Raw genomic sequence first — 22189 nt, 5'->3', positions numbered from 1 at the left:
GGGTGGGCAGAGTCCAGCGATTAGAACTGAATGTCATCAACTGTGTAGATGCTGCTCAGCCAATGAAAGAGGTTTGTTCCCTGGCCCATGTCCATGCTCCCCTGCTCAGGGAAGTTTAATGGAAGTGCTGAATTAAGCCCCCACCAAATAGTTAAAACAGCGCAGCTATAGAATCATAGAATAGGGTTGGAAGGGGCCTACAAGACCATCGAGTCCAACCCCCTGCTCAATGCAGGAATCCAAGTCAGAGCATCCCTGACAGATGGCTGTCCAGCCTCGTCTTGAACGTCTCCAGTGTGGGAGAGCCCACCACCTCCCCAGGTAACTGGTTCCATTGTTGTATTGCTCTAACAGTCAGGAAGTTTCTCCTGATGTTCGGCCAGAATCTGGCTTCCTGTAACTTGAGCCCATTATTCCATGTCCTGCATTCTGGGGTGATCGAGAAGAGATCCTGGCCTTCCTCTCTGTGACAACCTTTCAAGTACTTGAAGAGCACTATCATATCTCCCCTCAGCCTTCTCTTCTCAGGGCTAAACATGCCCAGTTCTTTCAGTCTCTCTTCATAGGGCTTTGTTTCCAGTCCCCTGATCATCCCTGTTGCCCTCCTCTAAACCCTCTCCAGCTTGTCTGCATCCTAGTAAAAGTGCGGTGCCTAGAACTGGACACAGTACTCCAGATGAGGCCTAACCAGTGTTGAGTAGAGGGGAACAAGTACTTCCCAGGATTTGGAAGCTATACTTCTATTAATGCAGCCCCAAATAGTATTTGCCCTTTTTGTAGCCACATCACATTATTGGCTCATATTCAGCTTGTGAAAATTTCCATGAAGGAGCAATCTCAATTGCAGGATAAAAGCTCAGTGTGAAGGAGTCCTCAATTTGTTTGCCCTCATGCAGTTTATTACCACATCCAAGAACTGGTTCAGGACTAGGGTGGCCAGTTATAAATTGACAAAAAAGAGGAAATGCATCATCAAAAAAGAGGACAGTGGTTTGCATAAAATTTGCACATCCTACTTCATATGTATAGATGCAAATTTAGAAATTACTTTAATTATTTAAATAGAAATCCAGTATATCTCATCATAGTGTAGAATGGTACTCCTACGCAGAGTAGACCCGCTAAAGTGAATGGGCCTAGTCTGGGTAGGACTACCATTGGATACTGCCCCAGGTGACTGATGTGCTTGCCTATTCAGATGCTAACCGTTGAAGGGCAACAGTTTTTATTCTTTATCTTTAAACCGTAATTTGACTGGATACCCCTTAAAATAGAGGACATCTTGAAATAGAGAACTGTCCTCTGTAAAAGAGGACACATGCCCCACCCTATTCAGGACAGTCACAGCCTCACCTGTGTTTGGTGAAAAAGAGAGATAGCTGGGTGTCATCCTTAGACTGATGGCACTGCAGACCAAATACACATGCCATATATATTCTTGAGCTTTCGGTGGTGAAACCGCTCAACAGGATTGTACTGGCTTGCCTTTTATCCCAATAGCACTGTCTGAATCCATACTGTTCACATTTAAAGAAAAACAGTCTTTCAATATACCCTCAAACTGCAAACATCATCCCCAGATTTGTACAAATACGAAGAGTTCACAGAATCCAAAGGTCTCTTTGGAGATCATCAAAATGATCTCTGAGATAAATACAACATGTTAAAAACCTCAAGTTCAGTCACTAAGTTTTGTCCCAGTTCCACAATTATATTCTTTAAATTCCCACAACATGTCCAAAATTTCCACTGTGCATTTCCTATCCAGCCTAGAATACTCTGGTCTGCTTGAGTGCCCCCGCCCCTTCTTTTCTTAGAATGCATTATTTGGCCTCTAGGCCCAGTACTTGGCGATTGCTTCAAAATCATTAGGTGTTCCAGGAAAAACAAACTGTTACATACTGTGGATGGGAGGCAACAGATTTGTTTCTCTTGATGATCTTCTTTCAAGGGTTCACCCTGATAATGTGACTCTGGTTGGAACATATTGTGAGTGCCTCTCCCTCTTTCATTTTGAAACGAGCATTAAATAGAATTCAAGAAAGAAGTACCTGACTTCAGTTCTTTCAATTTTCTGCCAGCAGGGAGGAAATAGGACAATGAGAGGAGGTATGTTTCTTGCAATGAACGTTTCCCACTTTTTTCTGTAACAAAACAACACATGTTTTAAAATCAGCTTTGGTCTTTCAAAAGGTCTTTTGCAAACTGTCCAGAGATCACGGAGGGGCTCCTTTTGAACATGGGGGTTAAAGTCCTTAAGGTCCCAATCCTATGCATATTTAAACAGAAAAAAGTCCTACAAATAGTTCCATTCAGGTCAGTGTTATAACCCTCGGTCGTCACAATATAACAGAGAAAAAATATAAAATATATTACGAAAATAACAATGGGCAAATAGACATCGATCAAAGAAAATGACTAATAGTTCAGAATTAACAGACTTAAGCTAGGGATAAAATTCCATAATACTGATTTCCAATTTTTGTAAATTGTAACCAAACTAAGAATAAAACATACAAGGCTAATATCAAAAATTGTAACAAACAAACTTATCCAGTGCAACCTTTGACATCTGCCTTATTAAATCTGCCATGGAGCTTAACTAATGCCACAAGGAAAGTAGCAATCCTTTGCAAAATCTGTATGTCCTTATTATAACGCAAGAAGTCTGTCTTCTGGCAAACTGACCAGTTTCTTAAGTGGCAGATAGATTATTTTCTGATATTTTGGACACAGTAATTTCTAATTAGTCCCCGCCCATACACACAACTATGTAGCTTATTTGCTCGATAACCATGATGACAAAAGGCACAGTCAAATCAAGCAGCATAAGTATCATAATTAGATATTCTCAGGTTACCAAACTAGTTTCAGGTCTATAAACCTGCTGACTCCTACTAGTTTCAGGTCTATAAACCTGCTGACTCCTACTAGGCTGAGCACTGGAGCAATAATTCACACAGTGTTCTCCAGAAATGCAACCCTATTAATCTGTCCAGCTATAACTAACCTTTTGTATCAATTGGAAGGCAAAGTGGCTAGGATCATCAGCATGGAAATACTCAAGTGACTTGAACTACAACAACATCAACAAGGTGTAAGCATAGGATGGTCATGGGAATGCTATGCTTTGCCATGATCATGGGATTATTTTTTAAAATTATTCTTTATTTTTTGCCACTGGACTATGCTTTGCCATCTGTCTTCATTAAAAATAGGGCTTTATTTTTGCTCTTGGAAAAGAAAGATAAAATAGTAATGGTCACATATGGACCAGGTTCAGACGATCAGTGGAGGAAAAGAAGCCGCTGTGGTTTCTTTTCCCTGACCTGCATGTGCCGCCTGCCATTTCCCTAATTACCCTTGCTGCAGCATGGGTTGCCATATCGTCTGAACCTGGTGAGGTGCATGGTAGAGGTGGCTTCCAAACTGCCCCATAACCCCTACAACAAGCCATGGGTTGTGGGGTGATTTGGAAGCCACCCCTGCTGTGCACCTCACCGGGTTCGGACGATGTGTCAACCTGCACCGCAGCGATGGTAATTAAAGGAATGGTGCACACACAAGCCACCATGGCTTCTTTTCCCTGCTGTTCATCGGAACCCAGCCATTGGGTCTTATGTTATTGCAATGAAGAGAGTAAGCTGTGGGGTGCAACCATTTTCTTTCTGGCACTGCTCCTTTGCCTACACAGCATTCCCCTGCCGGGAAAATCTTTACATCCTGAACCTTTCCCTGTTGCACTGATCTTCAAGGTGCAAGAACTCTGTCAATGTAGCAAGGCTAGTTTATACCAAATAAACAAGATGTCCATATTTTAAAAGGGACAGATTTCCTGTGGAACTTTTATCTTCCTCTTAACCTTTTGGTCACTGTATAGAATGGGTGTAATGTCTGTTGCTTATGCATGCCTTTAGGTAACCCTCAGGACATTCAAGTCTTCTATTTATTATATTTATATCCCAGCTTTTTTTGTCTTGCAAGGAACCCAAGGCGGTGTACATGGTCCTCCTCCTCCTCGCCACGTTATCTTTACAACAACCCTGTGAGGTAGGTTAGGCCGAGAGTCAGTGACCAGTCCAAAGTTACCCAGTGAGTTTCATGGCGCAGTGGGGACTAGAACTCATATCTCCTGAGTCCCATTCCAACACTCTAACCACTACACCACACTGGTTGATTCTATAAGGATGTTATGTATCCTGGTGGGAGGGGGAGGGTACTGTGGCTTAGTTATTGTTTTGAACCTTGGCAGCTCCTGTCCAGTTGGGAGTAGCAACAGTGGGTGGAGCTTCTGCTAAGTTCTTCACTTCTGTGTGTGATAAATAAAGAACAGTTGTGTTTGAGGGCTGCTGATTCTTACAATCATTCCCTCCACGTATACAACAAAGGATAGACATTTATTAAGATGACTAATACATGAAAGAATTCAACAAACACTCTCAGGCCAGAACGACTAAGCACTGTAGAAGCCTTGGCTAGTTGTACTTTCACATTTGCTAGATGAGCATTTCCTACAATTCTTTAGACTTACAATACATCACAATGGGGATTCTCAGACATTGTCATAGCAAGTGTTCGTAACTGAACTGAACATATTTCAAACTCCCCAGGCCTTCCTTCTGGCCTGAAGCCTAGAAGACATAGATTGGTTTAGCCTGGGAACAGTGTGTGGTGCTAGAAAGGAGTGTTGTGAGTTGAGTAGGAGGGGGTAAAAAAAGCAGCCTTCTTAAGGATAATAGGGTGTGGACACACAGCTGAAGTATTTTGAGGGTTCTGAATTTACCAAATAGATTTAAGTGATATTTTAGAAATGGAAAATCTCAGTGTAAGCATCTTTCCCATTTTTGCGATTGTTTTTTTAAAATTCTATTGTAATGTCTTTGAACTGGCCATAAGCAAACGGGGTGCAAATGGAGCAAAAGATTCTACGCCTGATCACGACTGCCATTCTCAGATGAAGCTGGTCCCTTGGTGTCAGAATCCTGGGTGAAACTACCACAACAAAGTTTCCAGCTTTATATTTTCTGCCTCTCTGTTGCATGAATAAATAGTTTTCAGTTATTACAGTGAAAGGAAGCTTCTGTATGAGAGCCATCTTAGATTTCCCACTTTAGAGTCAATGGATTTAAAAATGTCTTTTGCAATAGCTAGCCTGCAGTTAGTACAATTGATCAACAGCAGCAATCGGATAAAAATAACTCCACGGATGTGCAGCACAGACTGGCACAGAGTTTGAGAATATAATGCTGCAGTGTCAACATGTTCATGTGGTGTATGGTTAAAGACAGAAGTCTTGTCTGACATCTCTTTAGTTCTGTACCTTGTTTTCATTCAGTTCTCTAGATTTTGTGGGGAGGGGATGCTGTACACAAATTCATCACATATTACGCATTTGCTGTGTGATACCCAGACACCATTAAGAGACTCTCTAGCAGTACCCTTGGCTCCATTAACCCTCTCTTGCCCAACTCCAACCCCCCAATTACAAGAATCCATTATATGAGGAAAGGATATAGTTCTGCTGCTGATGAATTGCCAAAGAATTACGTTCTTTCCTTTTTTGGCAATTCCTTTACATCTGACTTCACTGTTTACTTTTTGTTCTCTACATAGATGTTTCTTTTCTCTCTCTCTCTCCACCTGCCATCTGAAGATAACACTTCTGATAAAGTGGACCCTAGTCCGTGAAAGCTTATGCCATAATACATTCCTTAGTCTTAAAGGTGCCACAAGATTCTTTCTTTTTTTGTTTTGTGTGTGTGGCATACTTGCACACAGGCTAAAATGTGATAGTGGTAAACCTCTTTGTATTTAGGTGTGTTTCACATCAAAACTATTGAAATAAGATATTTGCCCTTCTGTAACAAATTCTACAGGTCTTTTCCCTCAGGGTTACCTAGGCTAGATTGACACTACTGCTTTATAGTGGTATTGAAGTGCAGTGATAAATGTTTAGGCACATTGCACATGCTATATAACACTAACGTAGCGTTATTTCCTGCTTTTTATTCCACATTATCCAAAATACCGCAACAAATGCCATTGTATGCCCTAGAAGGTATAAATGTGCAAAAGAGATATAACATTACCATGGTGGGATTGAAATGATACGGCACAAGTGGATCTAGATCTAACCTGATTAATGTATGCATTGTACCAGACAACACAATAGAAGAGGCATTCCTTCCTGTATATATAAGAGAATGGGGAATGCCTCTTCTAAAATGGCACTTGCCATCTTCCATTTTTATGAGAACTTTTATGAATAATAATACATTTCAAAAAATTTGCTGCCTGCTGTATTTAGTAAATTGAAAGGTTTTAATCAATTAATCTAATTGACTGATTAAACATTGTGTCCATAGGATATATGCTTTCAGAGTAAAATTATATAAGTAGTCATGTACACAGACTTATATAATTTACAGATTGAGCTTTTCTACCCAAGGCTGTTAATCGGATGTATCTACTTTCAGTTTCATTGCAGAATTGAGATCCAAGCACTACATGAAGAGCGTTTCCTTTTCTGCTCCATAATCTCTAGGTGGCACTGTGGTGTAACGTAATAGCACAAATACACAAGTGAAAAAAGCAGTTTCTTTCGCTTTCACAATTAAATACCACATTTTCCCTGTTCTAAAAAACCTCACAAAAAGTGCTCTTTAGACACAGATGTGAAACTGGAGAGTCACAATGTTGTCTAAAGAACCTGTAAACAACCATGAGTAGGGAATGATCAGTGCAAGATAAATATCTTGTGTAGAAAAAGCCCATAATGAAAGTCAGCACTGTGTAATGGTTACAGTGTTGGACTAGGACCAGGGAGAGCCAGGTCAAAATAGGGTACAAAGTTCACTAGATTAATCTGGGTCAGTTGCTCTCTCTCAGCCTAACATGCTTCACAGGGTTGTTGTGAGGATAAAGTGGGTTGGGGGAGAACCATGTAAGGTCCTCTGAGCTTGTTGGAGGAAAAGCAAGATCAAATGAATGTAATAAGTAATGTAAGAAAATATATAGGGACCCTCCCCCAAATCTCCAAAATACAAGGAAATCATATCATTAACAGTCATCTATAATGAAAATAGACAGGACCTGAAATTGTTACATTTTAAAATACCATAATTTCTAAGAACAAAGAGCTACACCAAGCAAGTGACAACTTTTAAGTGACCAATTGATGTACAAAGTGGGGAAAGTTTACACAAACCTTTTAGATTTAGATGTCCCTAACAAAATTAACAACTATAACAATAAAATATGATCATATTGCAATGCATGATAGGCAATGTTAGCTTGGTAATGTTGAGAGTTGCCACCTCCCTGTGCTTCAAGCCAAGATGCAAGGTTAGTCATGGGGGAAGGTGAGTAATTCAATTATGAACTCAGCTTTCTTGGAGGAATCAGGGTGTACATCTACTCCACGAAAAAGATAGAAAAAGAACGTAACAAATACAGTTTAGCAAGCTGTAAGGAGTTTGTTAGTTTGAATGTTTGTGGTTAGCAGTAGTCTTGGCTGGTTGGAAACCTTATCTGGTAAAAGGAGACTTTTATACGTATGCTGGGAATTGTATCCGAAAAGTGAAATATCATGCAATGCAGACTGAATGCTGAGTGGCTGATGTGAGGAAGAAAAAAAATCTGTCAGTCAAAATGTTTTGAAAGGTTATCTCACTATTCCAGGCAAGCAACAAAATCTTCTATACATTGGTGTGTGTGTGTGTGTGTGTGTGTGTGTATGTGTGTATCAATCATTAAAAAACCCATCCGGTTTAAAAGACCAGACGATAAGGCTATCTCACGTTGGTCCAAAATCCACAAAGCCAGGAAATTGGAAGCTAAGGCTGATGCTTTATCTGACATGCCCCGTGATCAGTCATGATGTTGTGCAATGTCACAAATTGTGCTTGCTTACAACTTACCCTTCATGCACCCACATTTTTTCGGGGTCTTTCACTCCCAAATCCAGATTGGGAGGATGGAGTGCCTGGGACCAACAAAGATGCTCCACATTGTTCTGGTCCTGTATTGCCTTATGAAGCATCTGAGCCTTACTGTATTGCTAGAGGAATCCTACTGTGAGGTGACCCATGCATGTTTGTTGCTTACACCAATAGCTTGCAGGATGGGTTGAACAGTGAGGGAGCTCTCTTCTTGCACCTCTCACCATCCTTATATTATTTTTGTGTGTCACTACAAGGTAAGCCTGTGTTACATTGTGATTCAGGTTTTTTATTCTGGTTTTTTAATTGCACCAATAGGAATGAGACAAAAAAAAAATCATTCACCACCACACCAGGATTTCCAGCAGAAGGCATGCTGCATGATTTTTGGGGTTGCTTTCTAATACGAGATGTTTGGTTGCGTCAGAATAGGTTTGGAGTCTGAAAGGAAAATATTCATTCCCCACCATATTGAGATTTCCACTAGCACACATACTGCAGGACCTACCCATGGTTGCTTTGGATCTTGAGATGCTTGGTGAAGATAAAACAATGGTGGGTGTTGTAGATTAAAACAAGTGATTAGTGGAAAGCTTAAACACCCACTTCCAGCACACTTCTTATTTGTTTCAGACAGCATCTTCCCAATATCACTTCACCCCAGAAAAGATACTGTATATGGGTTACGGTTTGTGTGTTCAATTATCTAACTTCATATTCTATGTAAGTCTCTGTGAGTGCCTTTTAGTAGGGAGAAGGCACTGCTCTACAAACATACTTCAATTTAATAAATGTAGCAACTGATTTCTGCTCAAAATCATCATGTTCCTCACCCCCACACTACGAAATTCCACTTTTTCTTGGCACCTCCTAATACTCTTTGAAACAATTTCTCCTACCCCCCACCCCAATTTGGTTTGACATTTCTCACCATTACCGGTGACATCATCAGTCATACTGTTGCTAGGAATTACAGCTACATGTACCACACACCATTATTAGCAGTAGTACTGCCCTCACCCATCTACATTAAAGGAGACACCCATCTCTCACTATAAACTCACCCAGTAAAGAAAGACATTGGTTGACTCACAGAATATAAGTGTGAGTCACCTCACAGTAGGATTCTTCTAGCAATACAGTAAGGCTCAGATGCTTCACAAGGCAATACAGGACCAGAACTATGTGGAGCATCTTTGCTGGTCCCAGGCATTCCATCCTCCCAATCCAGATTTGGGACTGAAAGACCCAGGAAAAGTGTGGGTGCGTGGAGGGTAAGTTGTAAGCAAGCACAATTTGTGACATTGCACAACATCATGACTGATCACGGGGCACGTCAGATAAGGCATCAGCCTTAGCTTCCAATTTCCTGGATTTGTAGAGTTTGGACCAATAGCCTTATCGACTGGTCTTTTAAACTGGCAGGTTTTTTGATGATTGAATTTCCTTGGTGTTTGAAAACCAAATGTCTCCCCAATGTGCGCGCACGCGTGTATATAGACACACACACACACACACCACTCTGTCTGTCTGTCTGTCTCTCTGTCTTTGCAATCAGAGGTACAGTGCTTCTGAACACTGAGGTCCTATCTTCTAATATGAATATAAGAAGAGCCATGCTGGGTAAGACCGAGGGTCTAGCATTCTGTTCACACGGTGACCAACCAGCTGCCCACAAGGAACTCACAAGCAGGACATGAGTGCAACAGCAACCTCCTGCCCATGTTCTCCAACAAGTGGTGTAAATAGGCATACTGACTCTGATACTGGAAATAGCTGTAGTCATCATGACTAGTAGCCCTTGATACCCTTATCCTCCAGGAATTTGGCCAGTGCCCCCTTTAAAGCCATCCAAATTAGTGGCCATCACTACATCTAGTGGCAGCGAATTCCATAGTTTAACTAAGCGCTATGTGAAGAAGTACTTCCTTTTACCTGTCCTGAGTCCCCCACCAATCAGCTTCATGGGATGACCCTGGGTTCTAGTATTGTGAGAAAGGGAGACATTTTCCTCCCTATCTACTTTCTCTAACCATGCATAATTTTAAATACCGCTATCATACAGTGGAGGCCGGTGACCAGTCTGAATGGTGGGATGGAGGGCAAGTCAGCAGAGGCATAGCCAAGGGGTCATGAGAGGAGGAGCCAGACAGGATCAGTGGATGAGGAGCAGCCTTTGAATCCCTGACCCATACCACAGAAAAAAACTGAGGCACAAAACATGTGAAGGGGGGGGATTGCATAACCACACAAAACTACTCCTTTGCATCCACATTCCGCTGTTCTAGCAATAACTCCCATTTCACAGTCAGGTGACTTTAAGATGATGAATGGAAGCAGAGAGTCCACACAGCCATAATAACAATGATAATACTTAAAATAAGATGCGATACTCTCAGAGCCACATAGAAAAGCAGCCTTTGGAACAAAGGAACAAGTTCTGAAAGCCTCCCAACATCCATGCTTTTGTGCTGAAAGCATCCAAAAATCCATCACAAAGCATCCACCAGAGCAGGCCTACTCAGAAGCAGCACAGTACAAATTTATTTATTTATGTACCGCCCAGTAGCCAAAGCTCTCCAGATTATGCATATCTTACTTGTAAGAAGTAAGTACTGTATTGCTCAGGAGAAAGTATAGCATCCTTTTGTATGTAATTACGATAATGATGATTATATCCCTTGGAAGCCAGCAGGAACACTTTGCAGCCCCCAACCCCTTTCACACATACACAAAAACACCCCAAATCATAACACCAATGATAAAGATCATAACTGAAATAACATGTGATATTCTCAGAATCACACAGAAAAACAGCCTTTGGAATACAGGAACAAGTTCACACCCCCGCCTCACCAATCCATGGTGTACAATTGTTTGCCAACCCTGATTAAAAAATAATAGTACTCTGAGCATGTGTAGTTTCATACTTTAAACTCACTTAAATTATATCACAACTATGACTGAAGAAATAAAACAGAGCTTGCTTCTCCTGTCCTGATGCTGAACACATTTACTTAAGAATCAACGCCATTTTCTTGTAGAAAAAGGTAATCTATTTCAAAAATGAAATTTTTATTTTTTTAAATTGTCCATTTGTATAGTTTTGTATTTTTTTATTCTGTAAGTTCTACCCTTATAAGTTCTACCTTTAAAGGCAGCCTAAAAATTTCATTCCAGCAGGCTGTGCTGAGGGAGATGAGACTGAGAAGCAGCACCTTTCCTCCTGAAAGGCTGGCTGGGGAATGCTGGGAATTGTAGAACTTATTTCTACCTAAACGTACCTAGGATTGCATCCTATTCCCCCCCCCCCTATTCTTTTTTACTTGTGTGTCATGTCTTTTTAGATTGTAAGCCTGCAGGCAGGAATTGTCTTCACTTACTGTTTATTTGAGTTCAACCTGCATGTGATTTGTTGGGTTGTAAACTTGACTTGTCCGAAGTCTTTATAGCATGTTTGATTTGATGATTCTCCTTTTGCATTGTGTTCTTGTATGAACTGTGCAATGTGTAATGAGAAACAGCTACGCCACATGGCTTCTCCCTCTTGGCTCTGTGTTTCCTCCTCCCTCCCAATCCCCTTTCCTTTTGTGTTATGTCTTTTAGAATATAAGCCTGTGGACAGGGGCTGTCTTATTTCCTAACTTTGTAAGTCTCCTTGGGAGACTTTTGAGCTAAAATGAAGAATAAAATTCAATAAATAAATAAATAGGCTTGCATACAATTTCAATCTATCTCTCTCACTCAAAAGTGGTTTTCAAAGTGTGGAAGCTTCTGTGACCAAAATTAATGAAAGTTTCTGAGTGCATGTTACGGCATAGTTCTGATTCTGTTGTACAAAGTATCCTGTGTAACTTGGAAGTTTGCAGTTTTCTTTTGGTTTGAATCCGCAGAAATTGCCCTGAAAAGATGTGAAATTACTGTCCTTATGCAATATCTGCCTGACTTGAACCAGAGAGTCATGGAGCGGGGGGGGGGGGGACTTTAAGAGTGTGTTGAAACATCAGTCAGTGCTTTGCAGCATTTTCCCATCCCCTCAGCCAAGCCAATTCCTTTTCTAATTATGCCTTGGAATACATGGAATGTTCCTTTTTTCACAGCAGCTGCATACTGGGTTGACATTGTCATCAAACTGTCCACCATAAGCCCAAGATCTCTGTCTTGGTCAGTCATGAGCATACAAGTGAAGCTGGTATCCCCCCCCAATGTGCATAACTTTACACTTGCTTACATAGAACTGCATTTACCATTTGGATGTCCATTTTTCCACTATGGCTTGATCCTTTTGGAGCTCTTTGCAATCCCTCTTTAATTGACCTAAACAATTGGGTATAATCAGCAAACTTGGCCACCTTGCTGCTTAGTCCTAGTTCCAGATCTTTTTATTACTACTACTACTACATTTGTTACTACTACATTTGTATCCTGCCTTTTTCCTCTTGCAAGTAACGCAAGGCAGCTTCTCCCCTATTTCATCCTCACAACCACTGTAAGAGGTAGGTTAGGCTCAGGGTGGCCCAAAGCCACCCAGTGAGCTTCATGGCTGAGTGGGGACTTGAACGTGGGTCTCCCAGTCCCAGTCCAACTCACTATTATACCACACTGTCTTTATGAACAAGTTGAAAAGCATTGGTCCCAATATGGATCCCTGCTGCTATCTAAAAAGCTATCTAAAAGTTCAATATGTTTGAAAATATATTTTAAAACTTAAGCAGGAAAAAAGTGAATACCCTTTTAAGTTGCTAAATGAAATCATGCCGCACGAGAAGTCTTAAAATATGAATGGTTTATAAAAAAAAATTAAATGCAGAAGAACATCATATACAGAAGTAAAATGTGAAACATGCAGTGATTACAAAGAAAATACACTTTGCAAAATATACTACACTTTAACGCTTGCTAAGGCCTATTAAAAAAAAAACAAAGTTAGCAGGCCCAATGTTATTAGATCCAAAATACTGTTAGTAGGCCCAAGTAAGCCCAGCAGAAGTTTCAGTTGTACTTAGCTGTGCTTAAAACTTCCACCAGTCCAAACCAGTTAGCTAGATAGTGGTATGGTCCAAACTTTTAGAGAAAAGGAACGGGGGGGGGGGGTTAAAAGAAATGTATAGCTACCTCTGCAGATCCCAAGCAGAGATCTGAAGAGCAGGCTTTCGTGGACCCAGAGGAAGGTTGAAAGAGACCTCTCCTAGAATCCAGAGTGTAAAACTCAGCAAAGGCCAGGTAGAGGAAATTAATCCAGGTAGAGAGTGAAGACAATATTCTAAACTGAAAAGTGTTGTGAAGCCCATGCTTCACCAGTGAGCGAAATAAAATAGCGGGCAAAAACTACACCGAGCTGCTCAGGTGCCGGGTGCCTGGCTCAGAGAAACTGACTTGGGGAATGATAGCCCCTAATAGTCTCAAAGCCAAGATAAAACATGTTGAAAAAGAGAAAAGAGGATGCTGCTTCTCCCAAATGGGAGGCAAGAACCAAAAAAGCTCTCAAAACAAATCAAAATCTGCTAATAAAGTTCAGAGTTAAGCAAAAGGTGAAAATCAAGCAAGCCAGGTTCGAACAAACATAGTTCTTGTCTTTTTCACAGGGAGCTGTTGCTTTAATACCCTGACAGCCTTCAATTTTCTGCTTTTTGGTTGGCTCTTTTCTGTAGTTGCTAACAGGAAAATTTGGTTCTGATTTGGTTCTGAATGGGGGGGGGACGTGCAGGGACAGCTAGGGGTGGACGAAAGTCACTTACCTGTCCTCGAAGGACGTTCGCGGTGGGGGGGAGGCGCTTCGCTGGTCCCCCCGCGAAGTTCAGGCCGGGGGGGGGAGGCTTCCCGCCTCGGCCCGGCCGAAATTCAGGCCGGGGGGGAGGCTTCCCGCCTCGCCCGGCCGCGAACGCGAAAGTTTAAAAAAAAAACAAAAACGCCCCCTGATAGGCTACGTGACGATTCACGTAGCCTATCACAGCTAGATCTGCAAAGTCAGCTGTGATAGGCTACGTCAATCGTCACATAGCCTATCACGGGTGACTTTAAAAAAAAAATTAAAAAAAAGCGCGTATGCTAATGGCGGCCCCCATAGGGAGCCGCCATTCGCATTCCTTATTTAGTCGCTGTAGTCTACGTAAACGTTTACGTAGACTACGGCGAAAATAAGGGCAACGCAAATAGCGTTGCCCTTATTTTCGCCGTAGTCTACGTAAATCTTTACGTAGACTACAACGACCAAATAAGGAATGGGAATGGCGGCTGCCATTATCCGTACACACTTTTTTTTTAAGTCACCCGTGATAGGCTACGTGACAATTGATGTAGCCTATCACGGCTGACTTTGCAAATCTAGCCGTGATAGGCTACGTGAATCGTCACGTAGCCTATCAGGGGGCGTTTTTTTTTTTTCTTTGATTGCAATGGCGGTGGCGGCAGCCGGTCGAAAGACCGGCTGCCGCTCCCGCCCCGCTCGAACACCCACCGAACCGCCGGCCGGACCCGCCGCCGGGAGGGACATTCGGCGAAGGTAAGTCCCGTCCCGGGGGGGGGGGCGGGGGGGTTCGGAGGATTTCTCCCCGAAACGTGTTCGGGGGGCCGAACACGTTGGCGCTCAGCCCCCCGAAGTTTCGGGGAGAAATTCTCCGCCATCCCTAGGGACAGCTTCTCATTGTTTTAGGCAGCTGATATTACTCTAGTCTTTATCAGGCAGGGTACATGAGAACGCTCCCAACTGGTGGAGCTGCTAGCTGCAGGGAGTAACAAACGTAACCTTTTCTCATACTGCTCCATTCTTCCATGGCTTGGCCACAGCTGTGTCAGCATGATTGCCTGTTCCTCAAATTCCAGGCAGCAAAACTTTCTGCCCTCAAGGAAAGACAGGTCTGCCTATGAAGCAAAGTTTCATTCCCATTCCGTGCCACAGCTTCCTTCTCAGGCCTCTCTTCCCAGCACTTGAATCCAGAAAGGGACCTTAGTAACACAAATTATTAAGGGGAAAGGGGGGAGCAGAGGAAGAAGGGGGATGGCTGGAAGTGCAGACCAGTAAACAGAAGCAGTGGGGTCCGGTCACACTGAGGGGATTGCTTGACTGTGTATACACACACAGGAGACCCAGAAACTCAGTTAGCTGCTGCTGCTTTTTCTCTACATGGCAGATATTCCTCTCTCCCCCCTCCACTCGACATTCTGAGTGCCAGTTTATGAAATCTCATAGGAATTCATTATACCAACAGAAATTATTTTAAAAATAAGTAAACTGAATTTAAAAAAAAGAAATTCCATTCCACCAACTACAATAGAAAGGGAATAGGAAAACATTTATGCTTTTCATATATAGGCTCCAGCTTTTTGGCAAATGATGGACACAAACAGTTGCCAACACATGTTTTTAGTGCCAAAACTGTGTGACTGAGTATTTATTTTATTTTTTCTGTTAACTTCCCTTTCTCCCTCAGTCTTTAACCAATCTTCCTGAAAATTTCAACTTATGTAAAATAGACATTTCTGTCTGGCACGTATGATTTTCAGGAAGATTGGTGAAACCCTTTTGATTGTATTAAGGTTAGAATAACCCACCCCCCTGATTTTCATTTAATTTATTTTTATTTATTTATTTATTATTGCATTTATATCCCGCCTTTTTTCCTCTTGCAAGGAACTCAAGGCGGCTTACATTATCCTCCTCCATTTTATCCTCACAACAACAACCCTGTGAGGTAGGTTGGGCTGAGAGTGTGTGACTGGCCCAAAGTCACCCAGTGAGCTTCCACAGCTGAGTGGGGACTAGAACCCAGATCTCCCAGCTCCCAGTCCAACACTCTTGCCACTACACCACACTGGCGGAACCCTTTTTTGACTGATCTCGTTATCTATTGGAGGCACGACTGTACCTCCAATAATATATATATATACAGCCAAGGATGTAGGGTTGTCATTTTGACCAATACAGCTCAAGCTGCTTCAAGAACATCTTAGGGAAGTGGTATGTGTCCATCATCAACCAAGGCCTAGGATCTCACATTTTCATGACAGTTTTATGTGAGTACCCTGGAGAAGGAAATGGCAACCCACTCCAGTATTCTTGCCAAGAAAACCCCATGGAATGTATCACAAGGCTAAAAGAGATGACGCCAGAAGATGAGCCCCTCAGGTCGGAAGGTGTCCAATATGCTACTGGGGAAGAGCAGAGGGTATTTCCAAGTAGCGCCAGAAAGAGTGAAGCGGCTGGGCCAAAGCCGAAAGGACACTCAGCTGTGGATGTGTCTGGTGGTGAAAAGAAAATCCGATGCTGTAAAGAACAATATTGTTGAGGAACCTGGAATGTCAGATCAATGAATCAAGGTAAGCTGGAGATGGTCAAACATGAGATGGCAAGATTGAACATCGACATCTTGGGAATCAGCGAACTAAAATGGACAGGCATGGGCGAATTTAATTCAGGTGACTATCATATCTACTATTGTGGGCAAGAATCCCTTAGAAGAAATGGAGTAGCACTCATAGTCAACAAAAGGGTGGGAAAAGCAGTACTGGGGTACAATCTTAAAAATGATAGAATGATCTCAGTACGAATCCAAGGCAAACCATTCAACATCACAGTAATTCAAGTCTATGCCCCAACCACTGATGCCGAAGAAGCTGAGGTTGATCGGTTCTATGAAGACCTACAACACCTTCTAGAACTAACACCAAAAAAAGATGTCCTCTTCATCATAGGGGATTGGAATGCTAAAGTAGGAAGTCAAGAAATCACCAGGATAACAGGCAGGCATGGCCTTGGTGTACAAAATGAAGCAGGACAAAAGCTAATAGAGTTTTGCCAAGAGAACATGCTGATCATAGCAAACACTCTTTTCCAACAGCACAAGAGGCGACTCTACACATGGACATCACCAGATGGTCAATATCGAAATCAGATTGATTATGTCCTTTGCAGCCAAAGATGGAGAAGCTCCATACAGTCAGTAAAAACAAGACCTGGAGCTGACTGTGGCTCAGATCATGAGCTGCTTCTTGCAAAATTTCGGCTTAAATTGAAGAACATCGGGAAAACCACTAAACTGTTCAGGTATGACCTAAATCATATCCCTGATGAATATACAGTGGAGGTGAGGAATAGATTTCAGGGATTAGACCTGATAGACAGAGTGCCTGAGGAACTATGGACGGAGGTCCGTAACATTGTTCAGGAGGCAGCAACGAAATCCATCCCAAAGAAAAAGAAATGCAAGAAAGCCAAGTGGCTGTCTGATGAGGCTTTACAAGTAGCTCACGAAAGAAGGGAAGCGAAAAGCAAGGGAGAAAGGGGAAGATATACCCAACTGAATGCAGAGTTCCAGAGAATAGCAAGGAGAGACAAGAAGGCCTTCTTAAATGAACAATGCAAAGAAATCGAGGAAAACAACAGAATGGGAAAGACTAGAGATCTCTTCAAGAAAATTGGAGATCTCAAAGGAACGTTTTGTGCAAAGACGGGCATGATCAAGGACAAAGAAGGCAGGGACCTAACAGAAGCAGATGAGATTAAGAAGAGGTGGAAAGAATACACAGAAGAACTATACAGGAAAGATCTGAATGTCCCTGATAGCCATGATAGTGCGGTCACTGAACTTGAGCCGGACATCCTAGAGACTGAAGTCAAGTGGGCCTTAGGAAGCATTAGTAACAACAAAGCTAGCGGAGATGACAGTATTCCAGCCGAGCTATTTAAAATCCTAAAAGATGATGCTGTTAAAGTGCTGCATTCAATATGCCAACAAATCTGGAACACTCAACAGTGGCCACAAGACTGGAAAAGGTCAGTTTACATTCCAATTCCAAAGAAGGGCAACGCCAAAGAGTGTTCAAACTACCGCACAATTGCACTCATTTCACATGCCAGCAAGGTGATGCTCAAAATCCTACAAGCTAGGCTTCAGCAGTATGTGAACCGAGAACTACCGGAAGTACAAGCCGGGTTTCGAAGAGGCAGAGGAACTAGAGATCAAATCGCCAACATTCGCTGCATCATGGAGAAAGCAAGAGAATTCCAGAAAAACGTCTATTTCTGCTTCATTGACTACGCTAAAGCCTTTGATTGTGTGGATCACAACAAACTGTGGCAAATTCTGAAAGTGATGGGAGTACCAGACCACCTTACCTGTCTCCTGAGAAACCTGTACGAGGGTCAAGAAGCAACAGTAAGAACCAGACATGGAACAACCGATTGGTTCAAAATTGGGAAAGGAGTACGACAAGGCTGCATATTGTCACCCTGCTTATTTAACTTATATGCAGAGTACATCATGAGAAATGCCGGGTTGGATGAATCAGAGGTCGGAATTAAGATTGCCGGGAGAATTATCAACAACCTCCGATATGCAGACGATACCACCCTAATGGCAGAAAGCGAAGAGGATCTCAAGAGCCTCTTGTTGAGGGTGAAAGAGGAGAGTGCAAAAGCTGGTTTGAAACTCAACATTAAAAAAACTAAGATCATGTCATCTGGCCCCATCACTTCCTGGCATATAGAAGGGGAAGAAATGGAAGCAGTGACAGATTTTACTTTCTTGGGCTCCAAGATCACCGCAGACGGTGACTGTAGCCATGAAATTAAAAGACGCTTGCTCCTTGGGAGGAAAGCTATGGCCAACCTAGACAGCATAGTAAGAAGCAGAGACATCACCTTGCCGACAAAGGTCCGTCTAATCAAAGCTATGGTTTTCCCAGTAGTAATGTATGGCTGTGAGAGCTGGACTATAAGGAAGGCTGAGCGCCGAAGAATTGATGCTTTCGAACTGTGGTGCTGGAGAAGACTCTTATGAGTGCCCTGGACTGCAAGGAGGTCAAATCAGTCCATCCTAAAGGAAATCAACCCTGAGTGCTCATTGGAAGGACAGATACTGAAGCTGAAGCTCCAATATTTTGGCCACCTAATGCGAAGAGAAAACTCCCTGGAAAAGACCCTGATGCTGGGAAAGACTGAAGGCAAAAGGAGAAGGGGACGGCAGAGGATGAGATGGCTAGATAGCATCACAGATGAAATGAATATGAACTTGAGCACTCTCCGGGAGAGAGCGCAGGACAGGAAGGCCTGGCGTGCTATGGTCCATGGGGTCACGAAGAGTCGGACACGACTGAACGACTGAACAACAACAACAACCCTCATATATGAATATGCCTATCCTAATCAGCTTATAATACGTATTCTAGGCAAACCTTTATGTTGCATCAACTGACTAATCATAATACTTCACCTCACGGAGAGGTCTAGCTAGAGATGTACGGATTGTGTAAAATCCGTTCTATCTGTGTTTCGTGGATTGTCAGGCACCTTTCATTCCATCATCCGCCCATCAACAGAATCAGGATTTTTTGCTTCTGAATTTACCCAAAGTCGCGTTTGCGCAAATACGCAATTGCACAATATGAAAATGCGCAAATTCCCCAGAATGTGCATTTTCACGCTTTAGCCTATGGATTTTTGGCTGGTTTTTTTTTAATCTTGTGTCTTTTTCTATGATGAAATTCACACAAAATTCGGGAAAGGTACAAAAAAAAAAAAGTCCGCAAGTCCCCAGAATACACCTGACAGGGGAAAAGCCGGTCGGCTGCGGAATCCATGGATCAGATTCATGAAAATCCAAATTCATTTGGTTCCATTGTGGATTTCTCCAACATCCTTAGGTCCAGTTACCACGTGATATATGTTGCTCTCTATAACTTTCCATTGACTCAATAGATCTCTTCACATGTTAATCATGCATTGGTTGCGGGGCTGCACTGCTGTCCCTGATATTGTGCAGCGTCCCTGCTCCCAACATCCACATGTTGAGTGTGAACCTCTGCAAAAGTGAAGCCTGTGGGATGCATGCAGACCTTTATGGCAGGGGTGGGCAACTTGTGGTCTTTCAGATGTTTTGGTCTACAACTCTCATCAGCCAGCATAGCCAATGATGAAGGATGATGGAAGCTGTAGTCCAAAACACCTGGAGGACCACAAGTTGCCTACCCCTGCTCCATTGGGTTGGGAACCCCAGCCTGACTGCATGTGTAGGCGTCTTCTTTGCAGAGGTCCATGCTCTATGTGTGGACATCAAGCACAGCATTGGAGAAACCATATGATGTCAGGGATGGGGCCAGCAACATGGCCCCACAGCCCCTTCAACACATAGAGCCCCTTTTGCATGAGTACCATGTGAAGGGGGATTTTGTGGGAATGAAAAGCAGCTGTGGGAGGCTGGAATCACAGGCAGAGCAGTGGAAGGGGATGCTTAACCTTTTCACTTCAAGCTATTTTTCTGCTCCATGTTGCCCCACCTGCTTCTCTCCACCTTTAAGATCACTGCAGGGAGAAAAGGATGGGGTGATTTTGAGCAGGAAAACAACTCAAGGTTTAAGTAGCACCACCACCATCATCATGCTGGCTCAAGATCCCACCCTTTTGTGGCTGCTTCTGTTAAAAAAAAGCAAAACCCTTGATGGAAACTTATTAACTGTAATGCATTGTTTGACCCTCATCAGTCCTTCCAACAACTCTATTAGGTAGCTGAATATTGTCATCTTATTGTAACTCTCTTAGAGAGTGGACATGAACAGCAGGAAATGGGAGTGTGCAAAATGATAATACGAAATGTGTGACAATAAGAACACAGTCTCTATATTATTATTCTCATCATTATTATTATTACTACTGATATATGAGGCAACTCAAAATATGTGGATAAAATTGAAATAATGCAACAGTCACACACTGTATACAGCACCCAAATCAATACATAAAAGGAACAAACACATAAGACTTGTAAGATGAATATATATATTGGGGGGTGGTTGTGTTTTTGTTTTGTGTTCTCTGAGGGGTCCTTCCCCTTTTAGCTTTCTGGGAAATGGGGGTAGTCAGGCAGGCTAGGAGAGGGTCTTCACTAATGGAGGGGGCCTTTGCCCCCAAAATGTGCTGGTGGGCAGAAGGATGTCCTGCTGCCCCCCGTAACTGCTGCAGGCCAAGCGTTGAAAATGTCACCATGCTGCCAGGGAAAATCCACTGATAGGGTCTCAAAACCTGCTGCTTTCTTCCCTTTAGCCCAACAAAAATCCCTGAAAGGTTTGCTTGCTGCTGTGACATACCTATGCCTATCTATGTTGAAGCTCACTGAGAGTTCCAAATAGGACTAAATTAGTCAGTTGGCAGTTTGGGTTTGACAGTAACCATGGAGACATATAAAGCACATTCAGTATATAATTGTTGTGGTGTTTGATCTGTAAATATAACCTTTATTCATGAAGTGGCTATCTTCACAGAAGGAACACTTGGACAATAACATGGCCACCCTGCCCTCCCTGTTTTAGTCCTGGGCCCCATCTACACCGGGCTTTTACTCCAGGGCGGGTGTGAGTGAAAGTCCCTCGTGGTAGATGACGTAGTCGTGACTTCGCAGCCATCCGTGGTTTTCACCCAGAAAAAGCGGAGTTCCAAGGAGTCGTTTTACTGCGATTCTGGAGGTTTGCTGCAGGTTCCCCTGTGGTTGCGGGCTGTCTGTTCCTTCCCCAAACTGACTTCGCATCTTACAGTGGGTGTGTTGTAGGCGTGTGTAGTGCCTGTGACACTCTGTGCAGTTGCGCAGTTACAGAGGCACAGAGGGACGTTATCATTTATTTAATCACACTTTCGCACATTTTTACAGCGTCGTATCTTCACAATGGTTGCTTTTGGACTCAGTACCCAAGGGCTGGGGGGGGGGCATGGGGGAGGAACAACATTGCTCTGGCCACCATTTCAGAGCGATGGCTAGGCATGTAGTGCTCACACTTGTGAATGCGAACCATCGTGAGAGTTTCAGGCTGGGGAGCTGACAAACTGATGCTGTGGAAATGAAGGAGCACAAAATACCCAATTTTTACCTAAAACAGGGTCAGAAAGACATAGCAGAGCCCCTCAAATATAAAACAGCCACTGAAGTTTCTCACCTCCACACTCATGGGACTGCACAGCTGCGCATTTTAGTATAATGGCAAAAAAGGGAGGCACAGCGAGTCTCTTGGGGAAGCACGCAGTACATCATGAGTGTATCGCAGGGCATGGTGACTCGAAGCTGCATTGCTGCGCAGTTGTGACGGGGTGGGGGGCCAAAGCGGTGCCATGTGATGGGGCCCTGGACAAGAGCAATTCAAACTTGGGATGAACATAGCTTGAAACATTTATCCCCCCAGTCCAAGACAAGTCTCCATGTTGGCCTGGGGTTGAGGGGGATGTGGAGCAGGCTCACGCCCACTCCTTTGGCCATCAACCAGTTATG

General features: G+C 42.9%; 1 protein-coding gene across 3 annotated transcripts in view; it reads left to right on the top strand.

The window, feature by feature from the left end:
* ARHGEF37 (Rho guanine nucleotide exchange factor 37) overlaps positions 1–22189 on the top strand; it is a 78565-nt gene that overhangs the window by 23720 nt on the left and 32656 nt on the right. Inside the window, exon 2 of one of the 3 annotated variants that reach the window (XM_084838662.1) lies at positions 3985–4050. The exons of the other annotated variants lie outside the window; for them this stretch is intronic. The gene's annotated coding sequence lies outside the window, so the exon portion shown is untranslated. The remainder of the gene's footprint in view (positions 1–3984; positions 4051–22189) is intronic. 3 annotated transcript variants of the gene reach the window in all.

The sequence above is a fragment of the Heloderma suspectum genome, chromosome 2, assembly GCF_057233095.1.
Source record: "Heloderma suspectum isolate Gila_16-S chromosome 2, 16-S_ref, whole genome shotgun sequence".
In the NCBI taxonomy this organism is placed as follows: Eukaryota; Metazoa; Chordata; class Lepidosauria; order Squamata; family Helodermatidae; genus Heloderma; species Heloderma suspectum.
Note: the sequence above shows the minus strand (reverse complement) of the source record. Positions and strands in the feature narration are given on the sequence as shown.